General features: G+C 37.7%; 1 pseudogene; it reads right to left on the reverse strand.

The window, feature by feature from the left end:
- LOC140168497 (ATP-binding cassette sub-family C member 9-like) overlaps positions 1-13,361 on the reverse strand; it is a 40,844-nt pseudogene extending 27,483 nt beyond the window's left edge.
- Positions 13,362-22,301: the final 8,940 nt, after the last annotated feature.

Consider the following 22,301-nt stretch of genomic DNA (forward strand, 5'->3'; position numbering starts at 1 on the left):
GTGCCCCAAGTATGCTTTGCACCAAGTCAGCGAGTCCCCTTTCTTGTAACCATAGAGTTAGGGATTCAATCATGTTTTACCGTTGCTCATCACGCACCGGACGCGAGTTATTAATCGGTGATGAATACAAGAATAAAGTCGCAATGTTAAGCTGCTACCTCGAACATAACAGAGTGTTTCCTTTCCAGAATTTTACTCGCTCACGTATATGCGAAACCTTGCGTTCGCGTATACGCTACTGGACTGTGGATTCGTCACCGATTAACGATGCTTGGATCCTGTACAAAGGTAAAGGAAGAGTTGTTGAATCGGTGATGAACAATGGTGAAACATTAAATCCCTAAATATATTGAGGCGATTCTACGCATTTGGCTGTAAGCTATGAGAGGGATCAGCAGAGCGATAAGCTCTCATCCGCTGTATATAAAGTTACAACGTTTTAGGTAGTCATTGCGTAAATACCGACATTACGCTGTTGATCCCTTATTATTTTACCAACCTTTTAGCGGTAAAAGCGGCAATAATTCGTAATCTGGCGAAACAATGCTCCCATCATGATATCTGCTTTCATTATTTTTGGCAACTAATTGTTTCTGGTGAAGGTCACTTTCTGGAAGTAAAGAAAGAAAGATAGACAGAAAGAAAGAATAAATTAGCACAATTCATTACAAACCCAATATTTCCTTATTGGAAAACGATAACAAACAACGGTGAAAAAGATTGATATTTACCAACATTGTCTATTAGTGGCGTTTTTTCGTCTTCTTCACCAGAGAAAAATCGCTTCCAAATACGTTCTCGAAAGCTCTGCATGCAAAGAGAAAACACAGAAATAATCAGAACGCAACGATGCTTCAGAGTTATGACACTCGGCACTAAATTAGAAATCGGAAAAAAGGTGGCGGGCGTTCAAACGTAACATGATATACAGGGTGATCCAGAAAAACATTACTGCCTGAATACAATTAAACGCAAGTCGAAAACAAGACATCAGATTCAAAAAATTTAAAAAATGGCGCATAGCCTATTTAATTGTACAGCATATACAATTTTGTTTTTGATTCGGTTGAATGGTTGCGAAGAAATTAACAATTACATAATGCGCGCATCAATGTAGTTCATTCTAAGTTTGATCAATTGCAATCTTCCGCAACCACTGTCGATTTAAACTTTATTAACTTATATTAAAAAATAGAAATCTCAAATCATACCTTACTAGTACTACCGTTCTGGACAAGTCCTATATTAGAGCTCCCTTCACTTTCTGACGTTATCTTTCCGGCCGTCTCTACCTCGGGATGAGTGAAAAACTTGGTCAAACGCCGAGTCGCCACTACGGCATTCACCAGATTGGACAATACAGTCGGGAATATAAAGAGGGTAGGTTAAGAGATGTATTAATGCATTCACTGTAAATGCTACACCGGGTGTGATATAATTGCCCGTTACATACGGATATGAAGCGAAGAGCTGAAAATAAAAAAAATAAAAAACAACACATTTATCAATTTTCACTATTAATACATTCTCTTAGAAGAAAAATCGACGAGAAAAAGAATACCTCTTTCATAAGTACAAAAATTAAATCAAAACTGATTAACACGACGTTTCGTCCGAAGCCATCGGATATCATCAGGTGATTGATACAGGTCGGTCAGGTGAGAGACGCTAATAGATTCCTTACTGTTCCCGTGGTCTGTCGCGTGCGAGACTTAAAAGCATAACCCTCCTCTCCTGTACAGTAACGGGCTTTTGATCTCCCAGCCGACTTGGCGCACACCCCTTTCAAACCAACATTCCTCCTTGTAACAAAATAATGATGAAGTCTTCAGAATTACAGATATGTCCCGTGGCTTTGTTGTGAGTGAACACAGTCGAGTTTGAGCTTCGTTAGAGCTAAGCCTGCGATGTTGGCAATCCTAGCTCTAGGTTTCTCCTATATATAACAGTCTTCAGCACAAGCGATACCATTATGGCGTTCGTCCATTGAAAGTTGGTTAAAGACATAACCTGTTGGCGCGGAGGGTGTTTATGGGCTTGAAAGATGAACCCTCTCTCTGAAAGGCCAGCAACATAAAGTGTGGTAACGTACGTGAGTTAGTGATTTGATTCGTGTCATGTGCGCTGATCTTGTGACGAAATGTAAGTTCTAGTATTTCATTTTATTTAATTTCTGTGCTTTTTAGCAACTGGATGACCAAATGGATAATAGCTCATTCCTTTACCCACTGTAGCATGTCGCCCATTAGCGACCGATTGCCTGTGTCACGGCAAACTAAGTAAATGATATACAATTTTTTTTCAACCACATCGACCACTGCCTCTAGCATAACAGCTTTTACGTAATGTCACCACATTTAAGTGGTGACATCAGTGGTAAAACTACTAATTACCTACGTTGCAGATAATCGTAAAGAACTCATTCCTACAATCACTGCCCCCAGCATACCATCTTTGACTGAATATCCACTAATAATTGCCAAAGGCTTAGGTCACTTCTTAACAACTTAATTTCCCGGCTTAATTTACCTGAATAAGTTCAGCTTAATTACGCACTGACCCACTGGGTTACTTTTGATCATTGCTAAATGGCAACTGGTCATTTGGTCAACTAGCTCATGGATTTCTTTGTTAAATGATGGTATGGTGAAATGTTAAAGTTGCATACGTACCACCAGTGTAATGATAGCTGTTCCCATTAAACCTGTGGACACTTGAATTTCGGAATTGTAGAGAAAACGTGGGAAGAAAATGAAAAAATAATGCACATTAAAATATTGATATGTATACACCAATCCGACTAAGCAATTACTGCGGTGTCCCCGACGTAAAACTGCGGTGTCCCAAGGTCGGGGGTTCCACCAATTACTTGTTAGTGTGCTATACAAAATTGTACACAACGGTGATTTTCAATACACGATCATGAATTAATTTAACAAATTAAATCTCCAGCACTAGTACCCCGGGCTAGTACATCTGTGGTTCCGTCAATATAGTGCCAAACACAGTAAACTCTTCTAACTCTCGGATTGGTGTATATCCATACTTTTTTTCAATATCGGAATAAATATTTTGTTTTTTAATATCGTGAGTCGTGACATATCCCAACTTACCCATGTTTCCAAATTGCATATTTAATTTGTATAAAGACTTGAGTTCGTCATTTCTGGCCGACATTATTCGCCCTCTAAACTCATCTACCCACCCGTAAAGTTTGAGTAACTTGATGCCTTGAAGCATCTCATTTGAGCGTTTAAGTCGAACATCCGATTTTTTCTGTAATTTGGAAGAAAATACATTGGTAAATAGATGTATTTGTATGATTGTAGATAAATTGTAGATAATTCTAACATTTTAGCTTCACAAATCCATTAAAGGGAGTCTCCGGCAATAACAACATTTTGCCATATGTTAGAAAAACGAGCAACTGATTTTATTTTAAACAAACTCATATTGGCCATGACGATGATTAAAACCAACCGTCTCTCAACACGCGATATTCCAAATTCCTGGGCACTGAAATTGTGTAATGCAATGACATCCCAGTAATACAAAAAAGGCTGACGACAATTGAGCACCAATAACCATTACGTCATTGCACTAGAGAATTTCGGCGCGAGAGTTTTGAATAACGCGTGTCGAAATCCGGCCGTTTATTCGTTTTTATGGTCAATATGATTTGTTTTTAAATAAAACCATGTGATTCGTGCTTGATCATACATATAAGGCGTAATGTTATGATTACCGGAGATTTGTAAAAAGCTTTCGCCATCGGAGCTGACAGTGATAGCTTGATTATAAGGGACTTGGATCACTGCTTTTCCCGCGAAACGGTTTGATGGCATTTCCCGGAAGTGATGATGTTTTTGCTTTGGTCACGTGATCGAGAGAAACGGTAACTTCGTCGCGCCTCTAAAGCGTAGTGTGCATGTTGTTTCCACCGTTATTCGTATCGTACGCGTTGTGAGTTGCGCCTTGTCAACATCGCGGAAGTACGCTTTCGTCAAAAGTTTTAGTTCGTGCAATATATTCTTTTATCACACCACTAAGGGAAACATCAAAGAACATCGCTGACCGTACATTATTAGTTATTAGGTTCAGCGTCAGTATGATACGGGTAATTATCGTGAGTGGGTGAACAGTATGGGTGAACAGTATGGCACTGGGCGGGAAATTATCGTGCGTGAAGTGGGTGAACAGTATGGATGAACAGTATGATACTGGGCGGGAAATTATCGTGCGCGAAGTGGGTGAACAGTATGGATGAACAGTATGACACTGGGCGGGAAATTATCGTGAGCAAAGTGGGTGAACAGTATGGGTGAACAGTATAACACTGGGCGGGACATTATCGTGCGCGAAGTGACATTGGGTAGCACGTATATCACGGATGAAAATGTTAACTCTCTCCACGCTGGTGTCGACTGCAGACGATAAGTTTTAAAAAAAAAATCAAAATTCAAAATTTTTCAGAATTGTAAAATGTCATGACCATATTTGGAATCAGCTTGAAAAATGCATTAAAATGAGTACAAACAAGCCTAGTATTGGGTCAGTGGATCTTAAGATAGCTCTTGATATTTTGACAAAATATCTCAAAACTTGGACTTTGAAACATACCTGTGTCTGAGCCGAGTGCTTGGCTATTTGTCTTATAATGACCAATTGTACAGGTACTAGAAGAAGCACACTAAATAAACCGAGAATAGCTAATTCCCAACTCACGAAGAAAGACAGTATAATTCCAAGACACACTAGCTGTTGAGAGAAAAAAAAAAAAAACAAGTAACAAAAATTAAATCACTTATACAAAAAGCGTTGGGTAACCGCGGACGCGGCCATATTGAAGACATAAGTCCCCAGGGGAATTGTAGAATTGTGTCCTGTTTTCGCAGGAATTGACCATAATATGAGCACAAGGCGCCAGGTATAATGAATTTTACGCGCTCACGCGTAACACGCATGCGCACTTCCTTTAACTTGCGTTCACGTATAAACCTTTTTTCCCCAGACGTCACCAAGAGAAGATTTATAGGCGATTCCATGATATTAGTGAAATATCCGGGTACTTGAGAATGAACACAGCTGTCAACAGCGTGATATGCGTACACTGTGTGATGAATGCCAGCGTGTTCGTAACGCGGAAGTGAATCCAACCTTGCCAACTCACCCATGATTGGTTAGTATTTTCATTATTGTATCCATGGTTGTGCGTTCACGTTGTATATACTTTGAAATACGCGACATACGATCGCGGTCGCATCGCGTACAGCTGTTGGTAGCTGTGTCCATTCAATTGGAATTCTTACTTTTAGTATACCGATTTCTTGTACTTTCAGACTTTTATTCCTCATTCAAATGTGGGTCGATAGTAACAAAACAGAGCTCATTTGAAAAGGGGACCGATGTTCTTTATAGGAATGATCTCAAAACCCTTATAGAATCAAATTTTTGACTAATGTTGAGTGTTTGAAAATCGCGTCTTTGGAACGGGAATCAACAGTGAAGAATTGTGTGAAACTCTGTGATTAATAGACTGGTTCTAATGTACCCGGATGTTTCAATAGTATCATGGGACTGCTTATAAATCTTCTCTGGACGTCGCCGATCAATCGATATTTGGTTCAGCATTCAAGTCATCCGCGCCAAAACACAAATACCTCGCAATCGTGCGCGATCAACTAGTGTGACGCTTGGCGTCCTATGCGAGATTGCCAGCTCGCAATACGCGTTAAGTTCGTCACGCCATAAAAGATCAACAATTGTAAAACAAAATAGATTGATTTTCAAATGGCATCGCCGTTTTTACCTATCTTCTGTATTTTGTAGTAAACAAGCTAAAACAAAGGTACACAGTAAACAGTTCCCGTCTAAACAACTTTCAGTGTTTAATGTTTTCACATCGCGGACACGTTGGTAACGCACGTGTTGATTGTTTACATCTAAGACCCCAATATCTAGCCATAATGTGTGATTTGCTTCACAGCGACGCCCTCAATTTTACTCGGATTTCTACTTTTTGCATAATTATAATGCCCAGTGGTACTAAAATACCACGTAAAAGACTAAGCCTGAAGTGCTTCAATAACCGTAACATTTTTACTTTTTGTATTGAAACCGGGTCGACCCGGTTTTATTCAGAGTTCAACGATCGAGTACTTGCTAACATGTACCGTGGATGTCAGCTTGTATGTACACGCGTCGAGTGCGATGTTCCGTCGTGCAGTTACATGTAATACGATCGCAATTTTCTTCATTATATCTCTTTTGTTTGGCTCGAAATTAAAAGGGCATAATGTGATCAGTGAAAACAAACATTTAAATAAGAATCTATTCTTTATGCAAATCACACATTATTGCTTTAAGTGACGTCACGGGAAAAGGGTCTATACGCTACTGGAAAAGTGTGGATTCGTCACCGATTAACAACGAGTGGTTGCGGGTTCGAACCCTGGCGGTGCCTAGTACGCTCTCGTGGAAAAATTGAGTTAGCTTGAAGTTGAAATTCCCCTGGACAAGAAACTAATTGCTAATTGTCTCGTTTGTAACCCGTACGAAACTCGGGGAGCTGATCCAGGTTGCGAAGGTTATTTGTGGAATTTCTAGGGTGTGCGCTCTTGAAGCTGCAAAGTCCCTGAATTGTTGTTAAATGATTTATTGAATGATGTGGGGCCGTAGTGGTCAGCGATAACAAGTTAAGTGTGCTGAGGCTTGTGGATCAACGTCCAGGCATTGTGCCTGTGCGTAGCGCACTATAAATCACTTGGCTTTTTTTTTTTTTTTTTTACAAAATGTTAGGATGGGTTGTTGTATATGGCATCAACTTACTTGGATAGGTACAGACCATATTAGGTGCACTTTGTCACAGAAATAATGTAGGTTCATAGCATCAGTAGACATGTGATTAATGATTTCTCCCGTGGTCAGATCTCTTCCCGACAGATTGTAGATACGAAGCGACTTCTCGTAGACCAGAGCCTGATGGGTATCAACCAAAACAAATTGAGGTACACTAATAATTAGCCGTAATAATATATACCGTATGTCGTTTTCTCCCGTCTTTCCGCGCTACTTCAGCGGTACAAAATGTGTAATGAAACACCCACACGTTCCCTAATTATCCCTATAATACAGACCCAACCCCATGTTTTGGATGTAAGAGCCCCTGTTCAAAAGTATTTAAAGGATGTCTCCGGCAATCACAACATTATGCCTTATATGTTAGAAAATCAATTATCAATCATGAATCACGTGCACGCGTGGTTTTTCTTGTAACAAACTCATATTGACCATAAAAACAAATTAATGCAGCCCTCTCTCAACATGCGATATTCAAAATTCCCGGGCGCCAAAATTGTCCAGAGCACCCTCACCCCTCCCTCCGCCCGCCACTTCCCTCTTGAAGATGAGATGACTAACATAAGAAACATAAAATTATTATCAGGTATACTGATTCAAATGTGTTTAAATAAAACTATAGCAGATTCAACCCAGACGAGATACTAATGAATGACCGGCAGCCTGGACTTGTTAGAAAAACGTCCCACGATGGGTTGAATCTGCTATAACATACTAATAGCAGGTACGGCCAGGAGGGTGAAAGTGCATAGGAACAATGCCGGAAACTACGTCACGCTATTGTTCGACCTAGGCTACATAATTTTTAACGCATGCGAGTTCGTCAATACAGCTTTAGTCTCCTCCACCTTCACAACACGGTACGTGGTGTGTCTGGAATCACACTGACGGCGGAGGGGATTACTAGCTGATCAGACAGTATAATTTTATATAATACCTGAACAATCACCGTCATTTGATCGATTTACTACAGAATAAATTGTATATTCAAAATATAATTTTAATATTGTAAACCCGTTAACTTATATATTTGTGTACTAAAGTATAAGGACACGTGAATAAAATCATGTCGAAGACAAAATGGCCGCCGCTAATCCGCCCATTGTCTAGACCTAGGATACATATTCCAAATGAGGGCAGCAGTCTAGGATGCTTATCCTTTCGTATAATAGATCACTGGCACGGCTTTCTTACTTGGAGACAGTTCTACCCACCTGCATAGCAGATCGAAGATGAACACCAATGCATGCATTATAATAATAATGTATTTGTAATGTCAGTAAACAGGCGAGTGGTGATGCAACAAATATCAAGCACAAAATATACACATTTCTGAAGAGCTCTGCTATCGTCACGAAGTGTGGGCTGGTCTGGAAGAAACAATGGTTAGTAAAGGAAAAATGAACAAAAAACAAAAACAAAAAACAATCGTTTACAGTGGTGAAACATATTGCTAAGCCTACCTCTTCTTTCAGAAAATGATTGAAACGTCCAAATTTTTCGAAGGTCCAACTTCTGACACCATTTTGTGTGCTTTTATTCATGCACAGAAAAAGAACGATTTCATCCTCTATTCCTAACCTAAGCCTTTCCTTAGCACTATTTGAACGGCTTACGGTACGGATTAATTAAAATCGGATTATCATGCCTTTTCTCTTACCGGAATCATCATGATATATGACGCATATGATGTGCTTGTGGTGATAGATGATGATTATGATGAGATCAAAAGACAATGATGACGATGACGATAATGGAGACGAGGATGACGATGGATATAATGACGACGACGATGTTCTTTGTAGTTTTGAAAAAGTTAACAATACAAAATAAAGTAACGACAAAGATGTAGAAACACACTTATATTATATATGCAAACAACTAAATCAATACACGTGTATTTGTTATGCACGCCGATACACGTGTATTGATTTTCAGACGATAGATCTTTGGATACCGGGGTAGAAAATGATGACTATCTCCCGTCATTTTTGGTTTGTAAAGAAACCAATTGTAAGGCTTGCACTTGAATATATGTGTTGAAAGAACATGATAGTCGTAAGCGTGCGTATTGACCAACAACAGTGTGTTTTGAAATCATAAACTGACAAAAATTCGGATTTTATATGTGCAGAACCAAAAAAATGACTGCTGCCCTCATTCGTCAGCCCGGCAGGGTATACAGAAAACAACACGGTAGAGGTAGTCTAAAGCAGATGACGTATACCAGGCTCACTGGCATCTACAGAGGTCAGTGACCAGTCTGTTGTCAATAGCCTTAGTCCCTCGGCTCATGGTCTCAAAACTATTAAACAGGTCGGAACAAAATGGCCATGCCTGGCTGTTGAAGAACTAGTGGATTCAGCCAGCCATCATGGCGATTTCTGCCAAGAAGATATCGGGGCTATGACACTGTTAGACGGAGAGGATGGTGACGACGAGGATGGAGACGGAGACGGATACAGAGATGATGATAATGATGATGATGATGATGATGATGATGATGATGATGATGATGATGATGATGATGGTGACGACGACGACGACGACGATGATGATGATGATGATGCCCATGATGATGATGATGATGATGATGATGATGATGATGATGATGATGATGATGATGATTTTACGAAAACGACGATGAAGATTGGGATGAAGATGGTGATGAAACTGAGAATAATAGGTTCAATTTATCAGGTTTATAACTAACCGTAAAACGACTAAATATTTATTATATTTTGAGAAGCACTTACATCTACTTCAATGGCAGTAACTTGTGCTGTTATAACATACAGACATAATGGTTCGATGAGAATCACGAAGTCGGCAAATAATTTTGCCAGGAGTGTTTTACATAACATGCCAGGATATGTTTTATAATAAACCCTCCAGAGTGATGGTTCCCGGCCGGCTTCATTGGCAGTATCCTTAAGATAATAATAATAATAATAATAATAATAATAATAATAATAATAATAATAATAATAATAATAATAATAATAATAATAATAATAATAATAATAATAATAATAATAATAATAATAATAATAATAATAATAATAATAATAATAATAATAATAATAATAATAATGGAGGGTTCTTAGTAGGCGCGCAATCTTCAAAAGAACTGAAGGCGCACACGTTGTAACAAAGAATGTATAATCCAGATTAAAATGCAAAAATGCAAATTTGAAATCCTCATCCGTCTACCATTTTAAAATCTTACTGTGGATTCATACGACGGAAAACAACGCGTATATGTGAAGTTCCCAGTCTGCATGTCAGCTCAAATAAAACACCACCTTTTCATGTTCTTTATAATTTTGAAAAAATGTGAGCGATATGGTAAAATAATATATATAAAGCAACAAATTCATCTCAACAATCAAGCAACTTTTAGAAATGGAGAAATTGTATAAGTTCAATGATGTAATGGTTATTTGTGCTCATTTGTCAGCCTTCGTTGTATTTAATATTGGGACATCATTGCACTCAACAATTTTGGCGCCAGGGGTTTTTGAATATGGCGTGTTGAGAAACGGATGTTTTTATTCGTTTTTATGGTCACTGTGGGTTTGTTTTAAATAAAACGACTTGATTCGTGCTTAATAATTTATTATTTTTCTTACATACAGGGTGTATCAAAATGATTGGTACCGGGCTATGTGACATTTTCAAAAATATATCAAAATATGAAATTGCTAATTAATATAGTTTTTGTACTATAAATAGAAAGGGGCATATGTTAACTTATTGGTCTATTAATCTGAAGTTGATAGGTTGATGCATCTGGGAGCTATTGTCATTTAAACGAAGATCGACGTAATCATGGTTTGACTTGCACAACACAGGATGAATAGGTTCACTGCTTGAACCATTTATTGCATACATACTCTTCAATATCTCACTTCAGTATACATAACATAAAATTGCTTTACACATGCTTTTAGGAAGATAGTTCCTGAAGTACCTGCCTTATGACTCTGGCAGAGTGAGGTGAAGCCCTATCTTGAAAGAACTGTTAAAACACCTGAGATCGGTCCATTCTGTAACTGCTCATATCAAATTTTGAAGCATTGCAAGTTATAGCATGTTTGCATGGGATACGCCTTGCTCTTAGAAACTGTTTCCTAAATCTTCTCTGCACTTCTTCATAGCTTTGTGTCGACCAGTGATTCTTAACTATGAATGCACACTGAAGTGTGGAATACTGTGGAGCCATTCCAATAACTTTTACCAGGTCTAAACTAACCTACACTGTCTACAGTCTATAGACATTCTGCCACACCTTCTACTTAGTAATCTCAATAATACAATTTAAATTACCGCCCTGGATGGTGTTGATACACAAACTTCTTTCACCCCACCTAAATTATTCAAATCAATAATATTACTCGCAAGCAATAAATATTGATTATAACATTTATGTATATTATGAATGAAGAAATAGGCAAGGAAAATATTAAATATTTCCATGATTTTCAACATATCATCCTCACAAGATATTTGCAGTAAAATAGAGCTTTGAAAATGGTGCGCTACTGATCCAGCGTTACGATGAAAAGTGTAACACCTACTTTCCTTTAGAATCATGTAACTTCTGAATAGAATGTGCTATCTTTCTGATCTAAAATTCTTAGAGAAGATAAAACTACTATAATTACAAATATTTAAACAATTAACCCCAAACTGGCACAAAAAATAGTTTAAAAAATCGGCAAAAAATGAGAAGTCTTCGGTACCAATCATTTTGATACACCCTGTATAAGGCTTAATGTCGTGAATGCCGAAGTCTCCCATTAATTCGGATATGCTGAATTTAAATGTTTGGTGTTTTTTTGGCCAAGCTGTATTTGAACTCCACGACCCTTAAAATGACCCGCAAATTGACGTGTTGTACAGGGTGAAAAATTTAAATTGCTCCGACTTTTGTAAAAAATTGTGGCAAACTGTATCGCAATGAACTGAATCCTACATCTTTTTAACTCTTTGTTATGTATAGCATACTAACTCTAGACATCGCAGATAGTGCACACTATTCTTTTTCTGAAACTTCCAAGCTACATAAGTAATTGGCCTCAATTATTACGAACATTGAAGCAACTTTGACTTTAGTTTGACTCATGTATAAAAAGCAAACCGGCCTTAGCCAATGAGAAGTCAGGAAGACTACACGCGCTCAAATTTAACATTTCTGTGGGGCCAGTCAAATATTTTGATGCTTGAAAGTGTTTTTGAAATGAAATACAATTTGCCCCTGTGCGATCTTGTCACTGCTTGCGGGTTAATTCTGTGAGTCTTTTTGAGGGCCATTTACTTACCAATTGGAACACGATTTTGACCAACAAAATAGAACGAGTCAATTGATATCCCCATGCACGCACCCCCACACACACACACACACACCCACCCACCCACACACCCCCACCACCCCACCCACCCCCGCACTTTCAATACACTTGTTTTAAATACGATTATAGTTGAATTAAAGTATCCTACCATTTCGCGTTGGAAAACCTTCCGTAACTTCTCATAGTTGTATTTAGTTTGATGTTTCCTTGGTAACGTTCCAAGGTCTTTCATCTCTAATGGTCGTTTATATCCCACATTAAGAAGCCAACGAATCCAGAGGAAAAGTCCAAAGGATGCACAGTTGACATAATCCTCCTGGTACTTCATATCCTCATGTGGCTCTTCCACTGGAAACGAAATCTATGCATAAAAAATCATCGGGTGATTATTGATCATGATTTACTTCATCTCAAACTCCGTGTACTTTCTTATTTTGGATGTAGGCTAAAGAAAATGTGCTAAAATTTAAGATGTTAAATAATGGAATGGGAATGGAAACTGCATAATTATAGGTTTGTTAGTTTATTGAATGCATTATATGAATTATGTAGGAGAGAAAACTTACTTTTGATGATGCCGACCATTGTAGAAAAATTTCCAGTACAGCTAAGGTGATGTAAGCAAGTAGGTTGATAATTGTTATATCGTAGCGAACTATGTCAATTCCTGCCGATTCACTCACGTGAAAATTCCACAGTTTTAACGCTTCAACAACAACTCCCAAAAGCCAATATATCAGTAATATGTTCAACAATCGAAGAGCCCGCCAGCATTCGCAAATATGATAAAATACCAAAGAAAATACTGCTCCTAAAGTTGCGAAGACTGCGGGAAGATAAAGTTGCGGTCGGGTAGATGACATTTGTTGGAAACTTAGGTCTGTTAAAATACCTTCTCCGATCGACAGTATGCATACGAATAAAAACACAAACAGGAAAAGCCATCGGAATGTATGAGCGGGAAATTTGTGAAGATAAAAACACGTGGTATGCCGATATACGGTTAAGTATGAGCAAAAGATAAGAATCAATGATGATATGAGGATAAATATAATATGGAGAAGTACAGCAGTGGCATTAACGACGCATGTGCCATCTGTTATCCGAGTTGAATTGTCATGACTGTCATCTCGATGTCCACAAAACCAATCCAATGACCCCAAACTCATTTTGTTATGTCCTATAAGTGCATAATCAAATAAAGAAATATTTAGGTTATTAAAATAGTCAGTAAAAAAATTAATATTATCTTGTTTTGCCAAATGAAACATAGCTCAATCCTAATTCTTTAGTTAGTTCTAACTGGCAATGAAAGTCGAATTTTAATATTTGGCCAAAAATATGCATTTAAGGCGTTTTCCGTATGCTGTGGCATTGCTATCAAGTCCAAAGATTTGTACAAAGACTAATAATATTTCAGGTTAATACATTCTATATTTTTAGAAAACATATTTTCTAATCTTGGCTACCCATCTTGTTTTTAATCCAAAAAATGTGTATTCTGTTTTGTCAAATGAAAAATAGATACATCCAAATCCTTCAAATTAAAATTTGAATTTTATCTGTTTATTGCTATTTATAACTAATATGATCTAGCTATGTCTCATTTTTCATTTTTCACAATTATTTTTATTTCCATCATAAAAAACATACAAAATAGACAAGAACAAAATATAATACAATAAGATGGTGGCTTTACAACGAAAGGCATTAAGCCTGCAAAATGATGCCCCATACAAAACTGTGACAAATACAACTATACAAAATACTGCTTAAAACAGAACAACAACTAAAAACATTACAATACCAATAAAAATCAACAAGACTTTATTATAATTTCAGATTTAGAGACCACACAAAACTTTAAAACTGTCTAAAGATAAATGAGCAGATTTATTTATTAAACTGACTTATTGAACTAGCAGATTTTAAAATATAAGGCAATTCATTCAAGATCTTGCGACCAACATTTAGTACAGTTCTGACTTTAAGAATAGGTAGTTTATAATCGCACTTATTTCTTGTATATTTATGGTCTTCTGGATCTTCTATGAAAATACCATCAAACGACATCTTGCTGGTACTTAGGCCAAGAAAAAAAGAATGTATGTCTCAGACACCCGCGCGCATTGCTATGTGAAATCCAACTTAGGGCATAGCGATACGCGTTGGTCGTATTTATTTCTTTTTTGCCCATATGTTTTTCTTTTTTTATATTTTTCAGTATCGTATAGCAATTCAATTTGTCTTTTTTTTTTTTTTTTTTTTGGTTGCTGTTTTTCTTGTACACATTTCGTCATGATTATAAATGAGACAAACAAAATTATAATGATACAATTCACTTAACAATATAATCGATGGTATCAAGGGCTTTTGATAAATCCATAAAAATACCTGTTGTGTACATTCCGTTATCAATATTTCTGTAGGAATTTTTAACAAATCATGCCAACCAGAGACAGTCATTATGTTTAGGCCTATGAAAAAAATAATCAGTACGATTAGTAACCGAGATTTGGATTGATTCATAACGCTTCGAAAGTACGCTTACATGCGGCAGGTTCGTTTTGCATACCTGCATACTGCATATTTTTAGAGTTTCTTAGTGGTGAGTTATATATGGAGTGCGGTAGAGTTGAATGTGGCTTGTTGATGAGGAAGTATTTAGGGGTGTGGTATTGTGGTGTGTGTGAGGGGTGGGTGTGGTCTTGCGGTGTGGGATAGGGTGGGTGTGGTCTTGTGGTGTACGTGTGAGTGGTATGGGATGGGGTGGGTGTGCATGCATATGCATCGATGCAGGGATGGTGATGTTTAATCGCAAACATGCTTATGTATCAAGGCACAAGGCAATTTATTGCATGAGTGGGTCACCCCCCCCTACACTTACACACCCCAACCCCCACACCACTACCACCATAGAGACCACACCATACTGGTGAAGAAGATATTAATTAATGGTAGCCTACCAATTATCTGTGCCTACATCTAGTAACTGTGTCATGAGTGAAATTAATTCTATTTGGAGGTTATACTGCTGTCTGAGGTGTGAAATGTTACAAAGGACCTTGTACCCTTAGCAAAAATTCCAAAAAATACATGTTTATACACAGATCATATTAGCTTATGTCAATATAATATACATAGATTAGGGACATCATATCCCATAATGCCTATCTTTGGATGGTATAATGCTTAATATGCCCCTGTAGTACTATGAAATGTCGCACTGAATGATGGGACATATCTGAAATCCAGTAAGCGATTTTTGGCAAAGTCAGTATCATAGGCCTGTCCGGGGTGCGGCACTCAACGTTAGAAGTGACGGGTACCGTATGTGTTTAGCGGCGTCGCGAAGTAGAGGCCTATCGGTACAAAACAACATTGTTCTAAAATAGGAGGTCATTGGGTCACAAAAATTATAGGGGGTCATACCCAATGACCCCCTTTTTTTATTTGCGGCTACCCAATGACCCCTTTTTTGGTTGCGGCTACCCAATGACCCCCATTTTTCTAGATTTTCTAGAGTAGCATCATCAAAGTGCCAAAAAATAATGCCGAAACTTCCAAATTTCGCTCAATTTTTTCAAAATGATGCCGAAACTTACAAAATTTTGCTCCATTTTTTCAAAATTTTCTACCCGATTACTCTTTTTTTGAAATCTTATACTCAATGACCCCCTTTTTTTAAAAAATTATACCCAATGACCCCCTTTTTTATTTTGTTTGTACCCAATGATCCCCTTTTTAAAAATAACGCTAATTGTTCCCGATAGGCCCCTACTTCGCGACGCCGGTAGCCACATACCTGTCACTTCTAAAGTTGAGTGCCCCCCCCCGGGTATGTATATAAAGCAAGCTAATCTGGCACAAGAAACAATTTATAGATGTATGTGGCCATCACTGATTTGATTATTCTAGAGATAAACCATACACACATGCACATGTATAAACCTTCAACATGTTTGTAGACTGTTTGGTTGGATAAAGATTAATGTATACACCAATCCGACTAGGCCATCCCTGCGGTGTCCCCGACGTAAAACTGCGGTGTCCCAAGGTCGGGGGTTCCATCAATTACTTCTTATAGTGTGCTATACAGAATTGTACACAACAGTGATTTTCAATACACGATCATGAATTGATTGAACAAATAGAGGCCCTGCATCATTTTATCGATTAGGTCCAAACAAAGGATTTGAACCGGTGTCCATCACCGTAGTTATGGAGGAGTGCAGTCCATTCAATCAAATGTTGTCATCAACCTATTTGATCGTAGTGCAGGGTTATGTGTGTGAGACGAACTGTCACGGTAGATTGCAATCATGCTTTTGTTGAATGCATTTGAGTAGTTTGAGCGATATTTACGGGATGATACGTCACATGCAAGGCCTCTATTAAATCTCCCGCACTGGTACAATTGTGGTTCCGTCAATAGAGGGCCAAATACAGTAAACGCTTCTCGGATTGGTGTATAGCCTTGGGGCAGTCAGTGAAACTGTTACAATGGTTTATTTAAGGTGACACTGCATCTACTAGTAGCTTGGGTTTTTGTTGCTTGTGTTTTTTAATGAACTAAAAGACACTCATTAACCTAACAAAAAGAAAGTCAAATGTCAAGAAATTTAACCCGTGACACACACCCATCCACCCCTCTCCATGTACCAAAAAAAAAAAAAATTCCACCACCAAAAATTCGCCCCAACATCACCAAAGCAAGTACTCCAATAAGGTAGCTTATACTCGCCACTAAGAAACTCTAAAAATATGCAGTATGCAGGTATGCAAAACGAACCTGCCGCGGTTACATGTGTGTTACATTGAATCACCTAGATTCTCATCAGCGCACACCTCAAGAATGTCCGATGTAACATTATCTTCATTATTTATCTATTCCCATTTTACTGTTTAAAGGGGCATTTCGTGATCCACAGCATCATCCCCCACTTTTCTCCAAAAAAGTTGAGATTTTTATATCACTGGAACCTCTGGCTACATAATGTTTATGTACAAAATATTTCTTGCAGATTAATTCGTTTAGCAAAGATATCGTGAAATCTTAATTTCGTTCTGGTGCACTAGAACGAAATTACAACACATTGTCTATGGAGCAGTGCAATACACATAATCATGCATAACTCACAAACGCAAAATCGGACTCAACTGAAATTTTGGAAATAAGCTTTTTTCGTGGATATCTACTGAAAAATATCATAAAAAGAGGATGCTAGGATAACGAAATCCTCCTTTAACTTCTAACCTATGTTTGATGATATAATATCGATATTATGTCCAATGTCTAGTGCAAATATATTTTCGATTTTACATCGTCGAACGTTTGTAATAGAAGTTAAACATTACTGGAAATAATAAATTAAAACATTAAGACACGTTACCAGGGCTGTCAACTCTCACGCATTGGCCGTGAGTCTCACGCATTGGGTCACTTTCTCACGGTCTCACGCCAAGGTAGTATAATCTCACGCCAAGGTAGTAAAGCTCACGCAAAAAGCTAATAAAAAATAATTTCTTGCTCCTTGGCTCAAATAATCATGGTACAAAATGAACATTGGAGTCGGCAAATCCCGGTACGTCTCTGTCTCACGCCAAGCAATTCCAAAACGTTACATCGAATAATTATCCTATAGACGAATCCAAATCCACGCACTCCTACACCTGACTAGCAGCCTTTAGTTGGGTAGCCGTCGGCTACAATGCACTCAAAATGTGAAATGATTCGGCCTTGGCGGAAATTTTAAACTGCATTCCATCACCCGTTTTACACCTTCCGCGAAAACACAGGTAGAAAAAAAAAAAAAAAAAAGATTAAAGTTTACAACACAATACAGTTCCCTTCGACAAAACACACAGCTGGACTATTCGCTGCTGAAGTGACATATAATAATCGGATTAACTACACGTGGTATATATGCATTGATGTACTTGCAAACAAAAGGAATAATGTATGAATAGATGTGACGGGATTACCTGCGGAATTATCTCCATTATATATATTATTAGCTATTATTCTATTAACCCTCCTCGTCCTTGCATCTTCTCTAGGTGTTAGGCAGCTTTTATTTGCACAGTGGGGCGCTCAAAACACCAGGTTGGTGCTAGCGGCTACCCAAAGATGTCCGACCAAATCCTGACCATGACTTGGCTACTTGGATTCGTCTATATCCACTAACAAGTACGGCTACTTTATAAGACATGTAAGATGCAATATTTGCCTATAAAAACAGTGGCGACTGATGCGTGTAATCTAACAATTGGTATGTGATATTAGCATAATTATGGTTTTAACAATGATTGTTATGAATATAAACATTTGAATGGATGTGAACGCATCATCAACTTTTCATACACAATACAATGATATGCCCAAGGGCATCAGCTTTTATGTCCTCGCTTCAACAAGCACAATGACATACTCAGAGCAGCTTTCCCTTCAAAACGCACACTTAAAAGACCTTGCAATGAAGATATTACATCGGACATTCTATACCCATTTAGGAGTCTGTAGGCTTTTTATGTCAATTTCAATCAGATTTCTTTTATAAGGTTAGCAAATATTTTAAATTGGTGCAATTTGGTACATCACAGCATCTTGAGAATGGTTAATGTGCTTTGGCAAAAATTGCCTGGCTCATTTCATAGGGAGAGTATATCGCAGATATACTTTTGTAGGTCATGTGGTTCTTCAGTTATGTTGTAAAGAGGGCTGAAACAACAACACTTTGTTAAAACGTACATAGCTCATTAAATCAAGCAAGTTTTAAAAGTATATGATTTGTACAATGAACCTTTGCAAAGCATCAAGTGTGTTTTTTTTCCAATAATATAATTGATTTAGATAATTAAAATCGGTGTTTTTGTTTTGGCTGCTTCGAACAACAATATATACCCTTAAAGGAAAGCAATGCATAATTTTATATCGTAGCAAGAATTTCCTAAAGGAAATCCTGCAATGACGTTGAAAGACTTCAGTGCCAGATGTAACTTAAAATGTAACTTAAACAAGAATTCGTTTCAATGAGATTTAGATGATGTGCAACAAATTTTATCAGTACATGTTATAAGTTGATGAACAACAGTAATGCCCGGGGCAGTAATGAAACATTGTCATATTTTTTGTCTCACCTGAAATGTGGCGACAATGTAATTAACTATCTGGAGTCAATATCGAAAAGCTTACACTATAAAGTAAAAGACCCAATTTTACATAGTCTAGTTTACTATATTGTCAGTTTTACCTACCTAAAGTACAGGTTTACATCAGTTTACTATCTTACACTATCTTGCTGTATTTCGTTTAGTGCCTTCATGAAAAAAATCTCCCGGTACCCTAAACAAAGCGATATAAACCATTAACACTAACCCTTATGCTTCAGGAAACAAGTTGGCAAGGTGACCGATCCTCCTATACCCTGGAAGTAATTTGAAATTATCACAACTCACCTAAAAATCTGAGAGTATACTAGTATTTTGTAAAACATTTCCAAGGTTGAACAGTGCACAGATAACTATCTCTCTATGTTATACCGATAATCATGATAATAGCAACCGGCTGACACTGACTCATTTGCATGGAAAAATGACCCGTCTCCTCCGCAACCAATTTGGTTCCGCTCCATCGAAGCTGGTCACGAAAGAGACTACCTTCCTTTGTGTTTGTTCATTTGTGTATGGAGAGCCCTTCTTGGCGTCTATAATGACTTAGGCTACGCTCTCAGCTAGAGTCCGACGCTGCCTTGTACTAGAAATACCTTTTCTTTAAAATCGCTATAGAGACAAACGGGGACACGTATTCATTTAAATATATATAGCATTAATTTAGTATCACCCTTGTGGCCCCCGTGCAGTGGAAAATAATAATAATAATAAAATTAAAAAAACACGGATCCACCTGTGCACCTATAAAATGGGCACAGCAATTTGTCTCAAATATGAATGAATTTTAAGAAACATACGGTATATGATAAACCATTCACCTGACGGTTTCACTTCGCAGAAAAAAACATGCATCTCAATTTTAAGCATTAAAATGAGCAGAAATTTGCATCATTTTAGCCAAATTTGGATTGGTCATGATTAGTAATATTAATTCCTGCAAGTGTACCACAGATCCCTTAAGTTGGGCATTTTGGGTCACATGACCAGAAAACACAAAACGTTTTCGACATCATTCGCAAAAGGTATATAAAAGGTTGTCAGAAAATGTTTAAATGTCGGGTTATATAATGGGTACATCAATGGTATAAAACGTTTTCATAACATTAAATAACATTTGTTGGTAATTTACTGCACATCAAACACAAATGTTTTACAGAAAACATTTAAATGTCGGGTTATATAAAGGGTATAAAAACGTTTAAATAACATTCCAAAAACATTTTTGAAAACTTGGTACAAATGATTCTAAACATAATGTTATTTTGGGGTTGAAAAAATATTTTGCAAAAAATGTTTGTCCAAAATATTTACAATAACATTTTTTTTAATGTTTTTACGATCTTTATATAACCCGACATTCAAATGTTATTAAAACGTTTTGTAAAAAACATTTTAAGAACATTTCTGTGTTTGTTGGGTCCAAATATTTTAACATAATGTTATTTAAGTGTTGACGAAATATTTGGCCAAAAATGTTCACCCGTTTTGCAAAAATAGTTTACAATGACATTTCGAAAACATCTTTAAAAATATTGTTGTAGTGTGTTTTCACTCTATTCTATTCTATTCTATTCTATTCTATTCTATTCTATTCTATTCTATTCTATACAAGCATTTATAAGCGCTCTACAAAGAACACAGCGCTTTACAATGAGAAACATATAAATACTACAGGAAAAATACAAATCAAAGCAAAAAAAAAAAAAGTGAGCAACAAAAACTCAACATGGGAATAAAAATGTTTTCAATATACGCTTGAAGCAAGACACAGACTCCGCTTCACGGATCTCCATAGGCACGTTATTCCAAATACGAGGAGCACCGACAGCAAACGAAGAATCACCCGCCTTTTTGTGAGATCTCAGAGTGGACAGACGGGTGCAGTCGGCGTGAGAGCGGAGTCGGTGTCTAGCTCCAAGGGGATCGTTACTTCTTTGTAAACAAATAAGCTCTTCCAAATAAGAAGGAGCTTCACCATGGAGACATTTGGAAATATACAACAGGATCTTATACTGAATTCGCTCATTAACGGGGAGCCAGTGTAATTCCTGCAACAAGCCGGCAGAGGGCTGGTCTCGGCCACAACTAAAAACTAACCGTGCGGCCTTGTTTTGGAGCCGCTGCAGACGCTTAAGGTCAACTGCACGTGTGCCCAGCAACAGAGAGTTTGCGTAATCAAGGCGCGAGAGGACCAACCCCCTGACAGCATTGTGGCAAGCTTCACGGGTAAAGAAGCGACGAATCCTCCAAAGGTTCCTAATATGAAAATTTATAGATCTACAGAGGGAGCTGATTTGGTCAGACATGTTGAGTGGAGGATCAAGAAAAATGCCGAGGTTCTTAGCTGTTGCAGAGGGAGAAATGCAGACATCAACAAGTCTGAGCTCTAGATTGACAAGAGTTGGCCAAATGCGGTTGCTAGCAAAAACGATAAACTCGGTCTTGGCTTGATTGAGTTGAAGTGTATTAGCAACCATCCAATCATTGATTTTTGAGATACAAGAGCTCAAGCTAGTTAGGGCTCGCTGACAGTCACCCTGGATCTTTGGATCAAAATCAAGGTATAGCTGTATGTCGTCAGCATACGCATGAAACATAATACCATGATCACGAATGATATCCCCAACAGGGGTAGTATACAAAGTAAAACCCAATGGCCCAATAATAGAACCCGGAGGAAGAGAATATTTCAACATGTGATCTCTGGAAACTTCATTTTTGAGGGTAACCTTTGTGGCACGATCACATAAGTAAGATGCAAACCAACGATTTACAGTACCCTCTATGCCAAACCTGCATTTGAGTCTTTGTAACAAAATGTGGTGATCCACCGTGTCGAATGCTGCCGACATGTCAAGTAACACCATGAAGATAGCCTTACCATTGTCCAGAGACTGCAGAATATCATTCTTCACC

This window comes from Amphiura filiformis, chromosome 13 (assembly GCF_039555335.1).
Source record: "Amphiura filiformis chromosome 13, Afil_fr2py, whole genome shotgun sequence".
NCBI lineage: Eukaryota > Metazoa > Echinodermata > Ophiuroidea > Amphilepidida > Amphiuridae > Amphiura > Amphiura filiformis.